This window comes from Culex quinquefasciatus, chromosome 3 (assembly GCF_015732765.1).
Source record: "Culex quinquefasciatus strain JHB chromosome 3, VPISU_Cqui_1.0_pri_paternal, whole genome shotgun sequence".
NCBI lineage: Eukaryota > Metazoa > Arthropoda > Insecta > Diptera > Culicidae > Culex > Culex quinquefasciatus.
Genome location: NC_051863.1, coordinates 178,027,285 through 178,036,959, shown reverse-complemented (window position 1 = coordinate 178,036,959; position 9,675 = coordinate 178,027,285).

Sequence of the window (9,675 nt, the reverse complement as noted above, 5' to 3'; positions counted from 1 at the left end):
CATCAACAACACTCTGACGTCACACGTGGGAGCGCACCTTTAAATTTCAAACACATTGACATGCGATGTTTTTGTTCGAGCCCAGTCCGTGGGAAATCAGGTTGAAGATCTGAGCCCGACAGAAATGCGACTCGACGTCTGATGGAAGTCTAAAGGAGAGGGAACGATTTCTTGGGACTTTTTTTACAACCAAATTTGGCATGCTTTCGCTCAAAATCAAATAAAATCAATTGGTATTCGATATAATAATTTTGAAAATCCAGAATTACCTAACAAGCGAGCTCATGTGGCCGGATCTTAAACTCAGAATCATAAAAAGCCGAGAATGAAAGGGACGATTTTTGTTTGCTCAGATTGAAGTTAAAAAGTTGGAAACCCCTAAACAATGATCAAAAAGCCGCAATTTTCAGTGAAAGAACGGGCCTTGGCCTTTCTTATGCACCTTGTTCCCATACGCTGGTTTCCAACGAACACGTACAGTACATATTCGGAACGGTTTCTAGATCGTCCAATGTTCAAAAAATCATAGCAAATCGATCATTGAACTTAATGATTCGCTTTTAGCTTCATTTGAAAGCTTTTCTTGCGATCTTTCGAATTCTGTATCGAACATCTGAAAATTTAAAATTTTATATGAAGTTTTTGAAGAATTACTTTGACCCTTGAAATCCACAAATTCGGAACACTTTTTCCTTACGAATGTAAATAAACTTTGGATCTCTCCAGGAGTACATATTTATTACCAAATAATGACTTCACACATTGAAACCAATGAAACTTGTGGCACCCTAGTTGGGCCTGGCCACACCGGATTCCCGGAATATCCATTCCGGGACCTCCACTCTGCTGCTCAAACACCCGCTTCCTCTCCAGATGACAGTTCTCCACTCTCCCGTCAACCGAACTACCCGTCACTGACTACACGGGTGACTACCCGACCAGAATGCTACTATTGACAAATTATCATAAAAGTGTTCCGAATTTGTGGGTGTTCCAAATATGTGGGATGACTGTACTGCCCTTATAAGTATATACCAATCTCACCCTTGCTCTGAGTCAGTACGAGCGACATGCAAAATTCAAAAACATAAATGTTTTAAAATCAAATAATTTTAAAATTCGGGATCTCAAGTATTCAAAAACGCTCAAATTTGAAAAAAAAACAGGAAAAAATAATTCTTGCTAAGGCCGTTGCAAATATTTTTCAAAGTTTATGTCGCCCCCCCCTCCAAAATTGGTCTGAAAAATCAGGGGGCAAAAAAAAAAATTCCAAGAAAATTCAAATTTTCCATGAAAATAGAAGTCTTATCAACTGAAAACAATCTAAAATGCATTTTTCTGCATTGATAATCATATTTAGCATGTTTGGGCATGTTTAAAAATGTTTAGAATTTTTATGAAATTCCAATGTACAGCACCGCAAAAATTTTATTTTCCGCAAAAAAATAAAATTTTCGTCAATAGAGTAATCTACGTGCGCATGTATTGCGTGTACGTACACGAAAAGAAAGTGAGGTTAAATTTTGTCCGGCCAGCAAAATCAAATGGTGCGCTAGTGTGCGTGCGCGAAACGTCATATAGCTCTATACTTAGATAGGGTACGTTATCCATTAGTGGACCCCTTTCCTATAGTGGACCCTCTGAAGGGTTTTTGTTGAAAAATTCAATAAAATCACAATTTCAAGCGTGTTTTTGTCTACAAATCTTTTATTTGGCATGTTCAGCATCATTTAAAACAATGTTGGCTGACATTGACGTGTCCTTTCAGCCAAAATAAGCGTTTTGAGTTCGACATCTGAAATCAGCCATGGCCACTAGCATTTTCACAACAAAACTGCATTTATATTTTATGATTGAATTAAGTATCCAATCATTTTTTGACTGATTATTCAACTTCAGCAGGTCGAAATAATGTAAGTTTAAGGAACTTTACTAAAATAAAGCGAAGAACTGTTCATTTTCGAGCAAAAATTAGGGGGGTCCAATATAGGACAACGAAAAGCCAAACTTTTCCAAAAGTGGACCCCTGTTAATTTAACTTACAAAAATAAAGAAAACTGTGTATTTAAGCAAAAGGTTCTCTTAAACATACAATGAATGCTTGAGCATGAGCATGAGCATGAGCATGGTTGACTGCCAATGAGCTGCTACTCCGTTATTGACAGATCAGCTGAAGTTAAACAATGAATCAAAAATGATTAGTGGGAGCCAACCATCCGTTCACTGTTTAACCTCTGAAGATCCCTGCTTTATTAGTCAATACCGGCGCCCTCCCAAGAAGCCTGCAGTTCAACGAAAGGGAGGAATGTTAGTCCGATAGTTGAAGTTGCAGACTCATCAAGCACACAGTTTTTCGCTATATACTTGTTGATACCGCTTGAGACCGTTGAATCCACAGCATCTCCTTCAAGCATCACGTGATTAATATTTTTTTGAGTTAGTAGGATAAGGTATTGGCTTTTCGATGCCTCCCGAGCTACGATGCTATGGGGAGGACTTTCATAACAGACCCGTCGGCGAGCCTTCCGAGCAACGATGCTATGGGAAGGTCTTTCTGGTTAACACACAAAATCACTCACTCACAATTATTTCACTCCACTATTAATTATTCCAAAATGTCAGTGCGTCTTTCGATCATTATATAGAAATGGCTTTTTCACCATAAAAAATAAAACCTAAATCGAAAAAATTATACACAATTTACCCGACGCCGTGCCTTCCGATCCACGATGATACAGGAAGGGCTTTGAAAATCACAAAACAATTAATTAAGATCACAAAAAACACTAATTACTCAACGAAAATTACGCTCAAGACACAAATAATTCAGTAAGGCATGCTATTATTCGATTACCACAATCACTCACCCCAAACGAATAGTGACACAAAAGCACACAAAAAAATTAACCTGCATAATCACGACTTCGCGTCCCCACTTCCAGCGCACCAATGATGCTATTATTCGATTACCACAATCACTCACCCCAAACGAATAGCGACACAAAAGCACACAAAAAAAAATTAGCCTGCATAATCACGACTTCGCGTCCCCACTTCCAGCGCACCAATGATGCTATTATTCGATTACCAGCACACAAAAAAAAATTAGCCTGCATAATCACGACTTCGCGTCCCCACTTCCAGCGCACCAATGATGCTATTATTCGATTACCAGCACACAAAAAAAAATTAACCTGCATAATCACGACTTCGCGTCTCCACTTCCAGCGCACCAATGATGCTATTATTCGATTACCACAATCACTCACCCCAAACGAATAGCGACACAAAAGCACACCAAAAAAAATTAACCTGCATAATCACGACTTCGCGTCCCCACTTCCAGCGCACCAATGATGCTATTATTCGATTACCAGCACACAAAAAAAAATTAGCCTGCATAATCACGACTTCGCGTCCCCACTTCCAGCGCACCAATGATGCTATTATTCGATTACCAGCACACAAAAAAATTAACCTGCATAATCACGACTTCGCGTCCCCACTTCCAGCGCACCAATGTGTGTGTGTGTGTGTGCAACCAACCAAACGGGACCACGCGGTCGCCTCTTACAAATTGAGTTGTTTCCATGTATTTTAGATTTATATTCTATACATACAAATAACTCGCATAGGCATTTGGAAGGTGTTAGCTCTGCCGAGCTTCGGTGACCCATTTCTACGCAGGCTAGCCGTGCGCGAGGTACCTCCGCTGAACCGACAAGCCCCGCCCTAAAGAACGTTTGCATCAATTTGATTCAAACGTTATTCAGAACTTCCGAATCCTCGTCAAATGACAAAGGTCCAGCGCGTATTTAGCAAGGTTTATTTTCTGTTCGTTTGTTTTGGATTGATCTCACCAAATATCAGCTTTTCTCCTCTAGCTCTTCCTTATTTGCCTTGTACGATCTGCGCCAGCACCTCCTGTGCGATGTTGATGGGGCTCGGGGCAAACAGCGAAGTCGAATGTAGCTGGAATTATTTTAACACATTGCTGCTTCACGATCTAGGGCCGGATATTCAGCTACGTCCTTCGCGTAGGTATTTTCTTCTCCACTTCAATGTACAATTTTTCACAATTACACAATTTTGAATAAATTTTTATCATCCAATTATTTTTTTCACAGCTTTTGTGAGAACGTAAACAACAAACTTTTCACTCCTTTCACACTTACACGGAGGATAGGCATTACACGAAATCGTGTTCGATTACACGAAATTCAGTTCAAGTACGATTACATACTTTCGTGTAACAGGGGTCGAACTGGATTTCGTGTAAAATTGAAATTGAAACGTTTCACCCGTTTCACTGGTTGGAAAATTGCATACATGCGGGCGTATTTTCATTTTGTTTCGGATTTTTATTTATTGATTATTAAATTGCAATAAAAACTGGCGCATCAAATATTTTTTATTATATTCTAAATTGTTTACAATTATTATTTTTTTTATTTCACAATAGAGAAATTGACATTTTTGCTGAAATTCAAGTTCACACACTCCGCTCTCAGGTCATGGCGTAATTTTTGTTGCAGGGAGTGGCCATGGCCTCTTGGCAATGCCTATCCGGATCCACAGGTCCTGACGGATGTCACGGAAACTTAGCGCCACCGGCAACAACTCTTTCCCGTCCAAATTTCTCCGGATTTTCAATCCGGATCGATCGCTTTGTGGTGCACTAAGTCGATGATGTTGATGAGACTTAGAACGGCTTTCGGGTTGACCTTCAGTAGAAAATCCGGCGGGTCGCGAAGTCGGACCTTCTTTTCCCCGGATCGGGAACAACGGATTTTCCGAGTTGATTGTTGATAGCTGTCACTACAGGTTTGGGGGAGAAAGAGGAAGCCATCGGTTGTTCCTGATGAGGTCCCGGAGTTGGCTGTTTATTTTGGGAAGGGCGGTTGATGTTTCACGGCTGGGATAAGAGCGCCACCGCCGCCTAGGCGTACCCGAACCGAGAGTTCCCGATCCTGAAAGCGCCTGGGAGCTGATGAATCCCTTGGGACAGGATTCGACTTCGAACACTTCGTCCTCCTTCGAGAAGGATACGGATATGGCCAGCTCAACGTCCGAGTTTATGCGGTCAAAGCTGCGCCGTCGCGAGGAGACCGACTGGTCGTTACCTGCCGTGACCACCTTGGCAGGGATCTTCTTTACCGGAATGACGTTCTGGATTTGGGAGGGAGTTTGCGGGTAGGTTGTTGCTGAAAAAGTTTAAACGTAAGTGAGGCAGCCTGACTTCTTCAGTATCCCGGCGGGCACTTCGTCACTTTGCTCTCTCTCTGGTTGCTCTTCTCGCCCAGCCGCGAAAAGATTGAACCGCCGCCGCCGCCGAAACTGTCACTCTTCTTCCCAAGCGCCTCGATATCCTTGAGCGTGACCTTCGAGGCCATCTTCTTCGGCAGTTCCCTTCCGTTTCCGGCGTCGTCAATGTCGTCTTTCAATTCTCCATCCTCCTTCTCCCCGTCATTGGAGTTGCGCTCGAGCGGTTCGAAGACGGCACTCCGCCTGCCTAAGCTATCGACCGTCGACACGACCGATGCCTTATTGTCCGAACCCTCGTTGATGATGCGCACAATGTTCGTGGTAGATCCGCCGCCATCCGGAGGTTTGATTTTGTGCTCTAAATAGTGTTTCTGCGATTTGCTTGGCAGAGACACCGCCAAGCTGGGGCCTGAAAAGGTCAACAAGGGTTAAAGGCAAATTCTTCAGCGCTCCTGAAGAGAAAGGATCTTACGGGACACCGCCGATTTGGGTGGGTTGCTCAAGCGTGGCGGAAACCGCCGCTACCGGGACCAGATAGGCCAAGTGTTCCGGCAGCACTGACCCCTCGACGACTGCCGACTGCGAGGACAGCACCCGGTCGCGGGCACACTGGTTGCACACCGTCTTCGAGTGGCACAGGATGGCAATGATTTCCCCATCGTCGTGATGCCCATCTAACGCAGGTACTCCTTGTTCAAATCCATCAGCATGTCCATCTGGAACCGGTTCTCAACAAAAACATGCGCGTACTCGGCGGCCGCCTGCGACGGGATGCCGGCATTGGTGAAGAACTTCACCCATGACGCTGGAAGAGAACAAAATAAAAAACGGTTCCCCCGATAAAGAGCAATCAAAAAAATTAGCTCCACTTTTGAAGTGGCATCACAACAAAACCCCCCAAATACTTACAGGCGCTTGCCGTGGGCATCTTTCAAGCCGGACCGAGTTCCGTGGCGAGCTGGGTTCACTTTAGCGTCGGTTTAGCTTCACCTGGAAACAAGTTTAAAAAAGTTGGGTTAGTTTTCAGTTTGAAAATCCTCCAGTCTGGAAAACCATGAATTCCACTTCCCTCCGACCTAAGAACCATGAATTAACCCGAACCCGGCCACAAAAATATTCACTGGCCCGTAATTCTTGGTTTTCCGGTCTGGGGGAACCGGAATTTTCTTTTTCTGACCGCATCCGACAGATTTGTGTTAACTCCTGCCGGATAGTAGAATTTTACTTCCCCCAGACCGAAGAACCAATAATTCAACCGAATCCGGCCACAAAAACATTCACTGGCCCGTAATTCTTGGTTTTCCTGTCTGGGGGACCCGGAATCTTACTTTTTCTGACCGCATCCGACAGATTTGTGTCAACTCCTGCCGGAAGATAGAATTTCGCTTCCCCCAGACTGAAGAACCAAGAATTCAACTGAATGCGGCCACAAAAACATTCACTGGCCCGTAATTCTTGGTTATCCGGTCTGGGGGAACCGGAATCTTGCACTTTCTTGCCGCAACCGACAGATTTGTTTATGTTCCTGCCGGAAGATAGAATTTCGCTTCCCCCAGACCGAAGAACCAAGAATTCAAACGAATCCGGCCACAAAAACATTCAATGGCCCGTAATTCTTGGTTTTCCGATCAGGGTGAACTGGAATGGTGCCTTTTCCGGCAACTGTTCCCTAATTGGCGCAAAACTTACCATTTCAACTCCTCTGACCACCAGAATTCAAATTGCACTAAGTTCCGATTTGACAGCAAGCGAAACGTTTCCGCAGAATCTTCAAAAATTTTCTAAGTCCAAAAGTTACACCTTTTTCAGTTCGGACCCCTGAACTGGTAAACGTGTAACTTTTACACTTTTTGCAGTTCGCATTTTACACCTTTTTCAGTTCGAGGGTTGAAACTAGTCGGTGGTGTAAAATCGAACTGCAAAAAGTGTAATGCTGATTCTCCGTGTATACAGTGACATCGAAGTTAGCCTTGCGGGTTTGACAGTATGACCCTTAGGAATCGTTCCATTCCACACAGGCGTACCGCAGCGATCAAATAACGTACTGCTGTAATCGAAAGATTTTGACGGCGACTGAAACTCGGAGCTTCCACAACAATTTAAATTAACTTTTCCTGCCATGAAATGCGATTTTCTTTGATAACTGCACTTTTCCCGTACACAACAAAAGAAATGCTATCCAATTCACACTAATTTCTTCCTCTGCACAATTATTTTCACTTCAAAATTTCGAATCTAGTGCAGAGCACTTTTGTTAACAACTTAGTCCTTGTCGTGCCCTTCAGGCTCTTCTCTTTTCTCTCAGTTTGTTTTTGCTCTCATGAAAAATCCCCCACTTCCAGCGCACCAATGATGCTATTATTCGATTACCACAATCACTCACCCCAAACGAATAGCGACACAAAAGCACACCAAAAAAAATTAACCTGCATAATCACGACTTCGCGTCCCCACTTCCAGCGCACCAATGATGCTATTATTCGATTACCAGCACACAAAAAAAAATTAGCCTGCATAATCACGACTTCGCGTCCCCACTTCCAGCGCACCAATGATGCTATTATTCGATTACCACAATCACTCACCCCAAACGAATAGCGACACAAAAGCACACCAAAAAAATTAACCTGCATAATCACGACTTCGCGTCCCCACTTCCAGCGCACCAATGATGCTATTATTCGATTACCACAATCACTCACCCCAAACGAATAGCGACACAAAAGCACACCAAAAAAAATTAACCTGCATAATCACGACTTCGCGTCCCCACTTCCAGCGCACCAATGATGCTATTATTCGATTACCAGCACACAAAAAAAAAATTAACCTGCATAATCACGACTTCGCGTCCCCACTTCCAGCGCACCAATCTTAAACATACAATGAATGCTTGATGTAATTAACCTAAACGCATGTTTTTTTCAATTATGAGTATAAATATAGCTGTTTTTATGTTAAAAGTACCAAATATGCTGAAGCCGAAAGAATTTATAATTAATCAAAACTTTAGGTAATGGTACTCAACTAAAGCATCATAGTTGCAGTTTGAAATGATATTTTATAATAATAAATCAATAACAAAACATTATTTTTAAATAAACATGCGTGGTTTTATCAGCAATTGTAAACAAAACTATTGTTTAGTTTCGGTCAATCATTTATGTAATTAATATGGAAAAAAAATGCATCAAAATTACTTTTTTAAATTATTTGTATGTTTACAGTGGTTTTTGAAACGTTTCTCTGATCTTTTTCGGAAATAAATGTGTTTAAATGTCTGTTAGGTTTTTTTGTTGTTTAAAGCCAAATTTGTTAACAAAACATATTTGTTCATGATGAAAAGTGAGCAAAATCCAACATTTATTCATTATATCTATGATTAGACCTACACCATGCATCAAAACATCAAATATCGGTTAAATTTGGTATAAAAAATAACAGTTTGCCTATAGTGGACCCGGGTCCACAATCGGATTATGGACCCGGGTCCACTATAGGAAAACGGGGTCCATAACAGGCAAAAAAAACTTTTTTTTCAAATGGCTATTTTTCTGCTCAAAAACAAAAAACTGATGAAACAAATACTCAAAATTGTTCAAAACACTCCAGATTCCATTATTTTGTACAAAGGGTTATGAAAAAGTGCTTAAAATATTGAAAATTTGTGAAAAATGTGCTTCGGCTCTACTCCACTAATGGTTAAAATACCCTATTTTGGAAACTAAAGATGGCAAACTGGACAGGTGTAAAATGCATTTTCAAACACTTTTTTCATTGAAATGTTGAAACCATTTAAATTTAAATTTTTATACTTTTTTTTATTTTTTTAATAATCTATTTTTATATCACAATATTTAAATATTAAAGTACACTTAAATCCCAATGGTTTGACATCAACTGTTGTCAAACGAACGGGGCTACTATTTAATTTGACACTCCTTTTACACGGAGTTCACACACCCTACCAAACTTTTGTTTTGATAGTGTGCGTGAGCGTCGTGTAAAAAGTGACAGTTCTTCACTTTTTAGTTTGACTTTGCCAAACCAACGGGTTACAAACTAAAAGGTGTCAAACGAAAAAGTGACCAACCGCCGGGGGTTGAGAGTATTTGAAAATTCTACAACTCAAAATTTAGAAAATAATACAGGTAGAAATTTCAAACGTTTAAAAAAATTAGATATTTAAAAATTTGGAAAGCTAGGGATTTGAAATCCCTATAAACAAAGTTCGTACTGAACTCTCCAAAATCCGAATTTCAATCTTGATAATCGAATCAAGAAATTTTAGTTTTTCCCGAAAATATGACACTAACCGAAATTATTACTCAAAAAATACTAGAAAATTACATGATTTTCTGTAAATTAAGAAGGTGGCAAAAATGGCGTTATTTAAAAATTAAAAAAAAT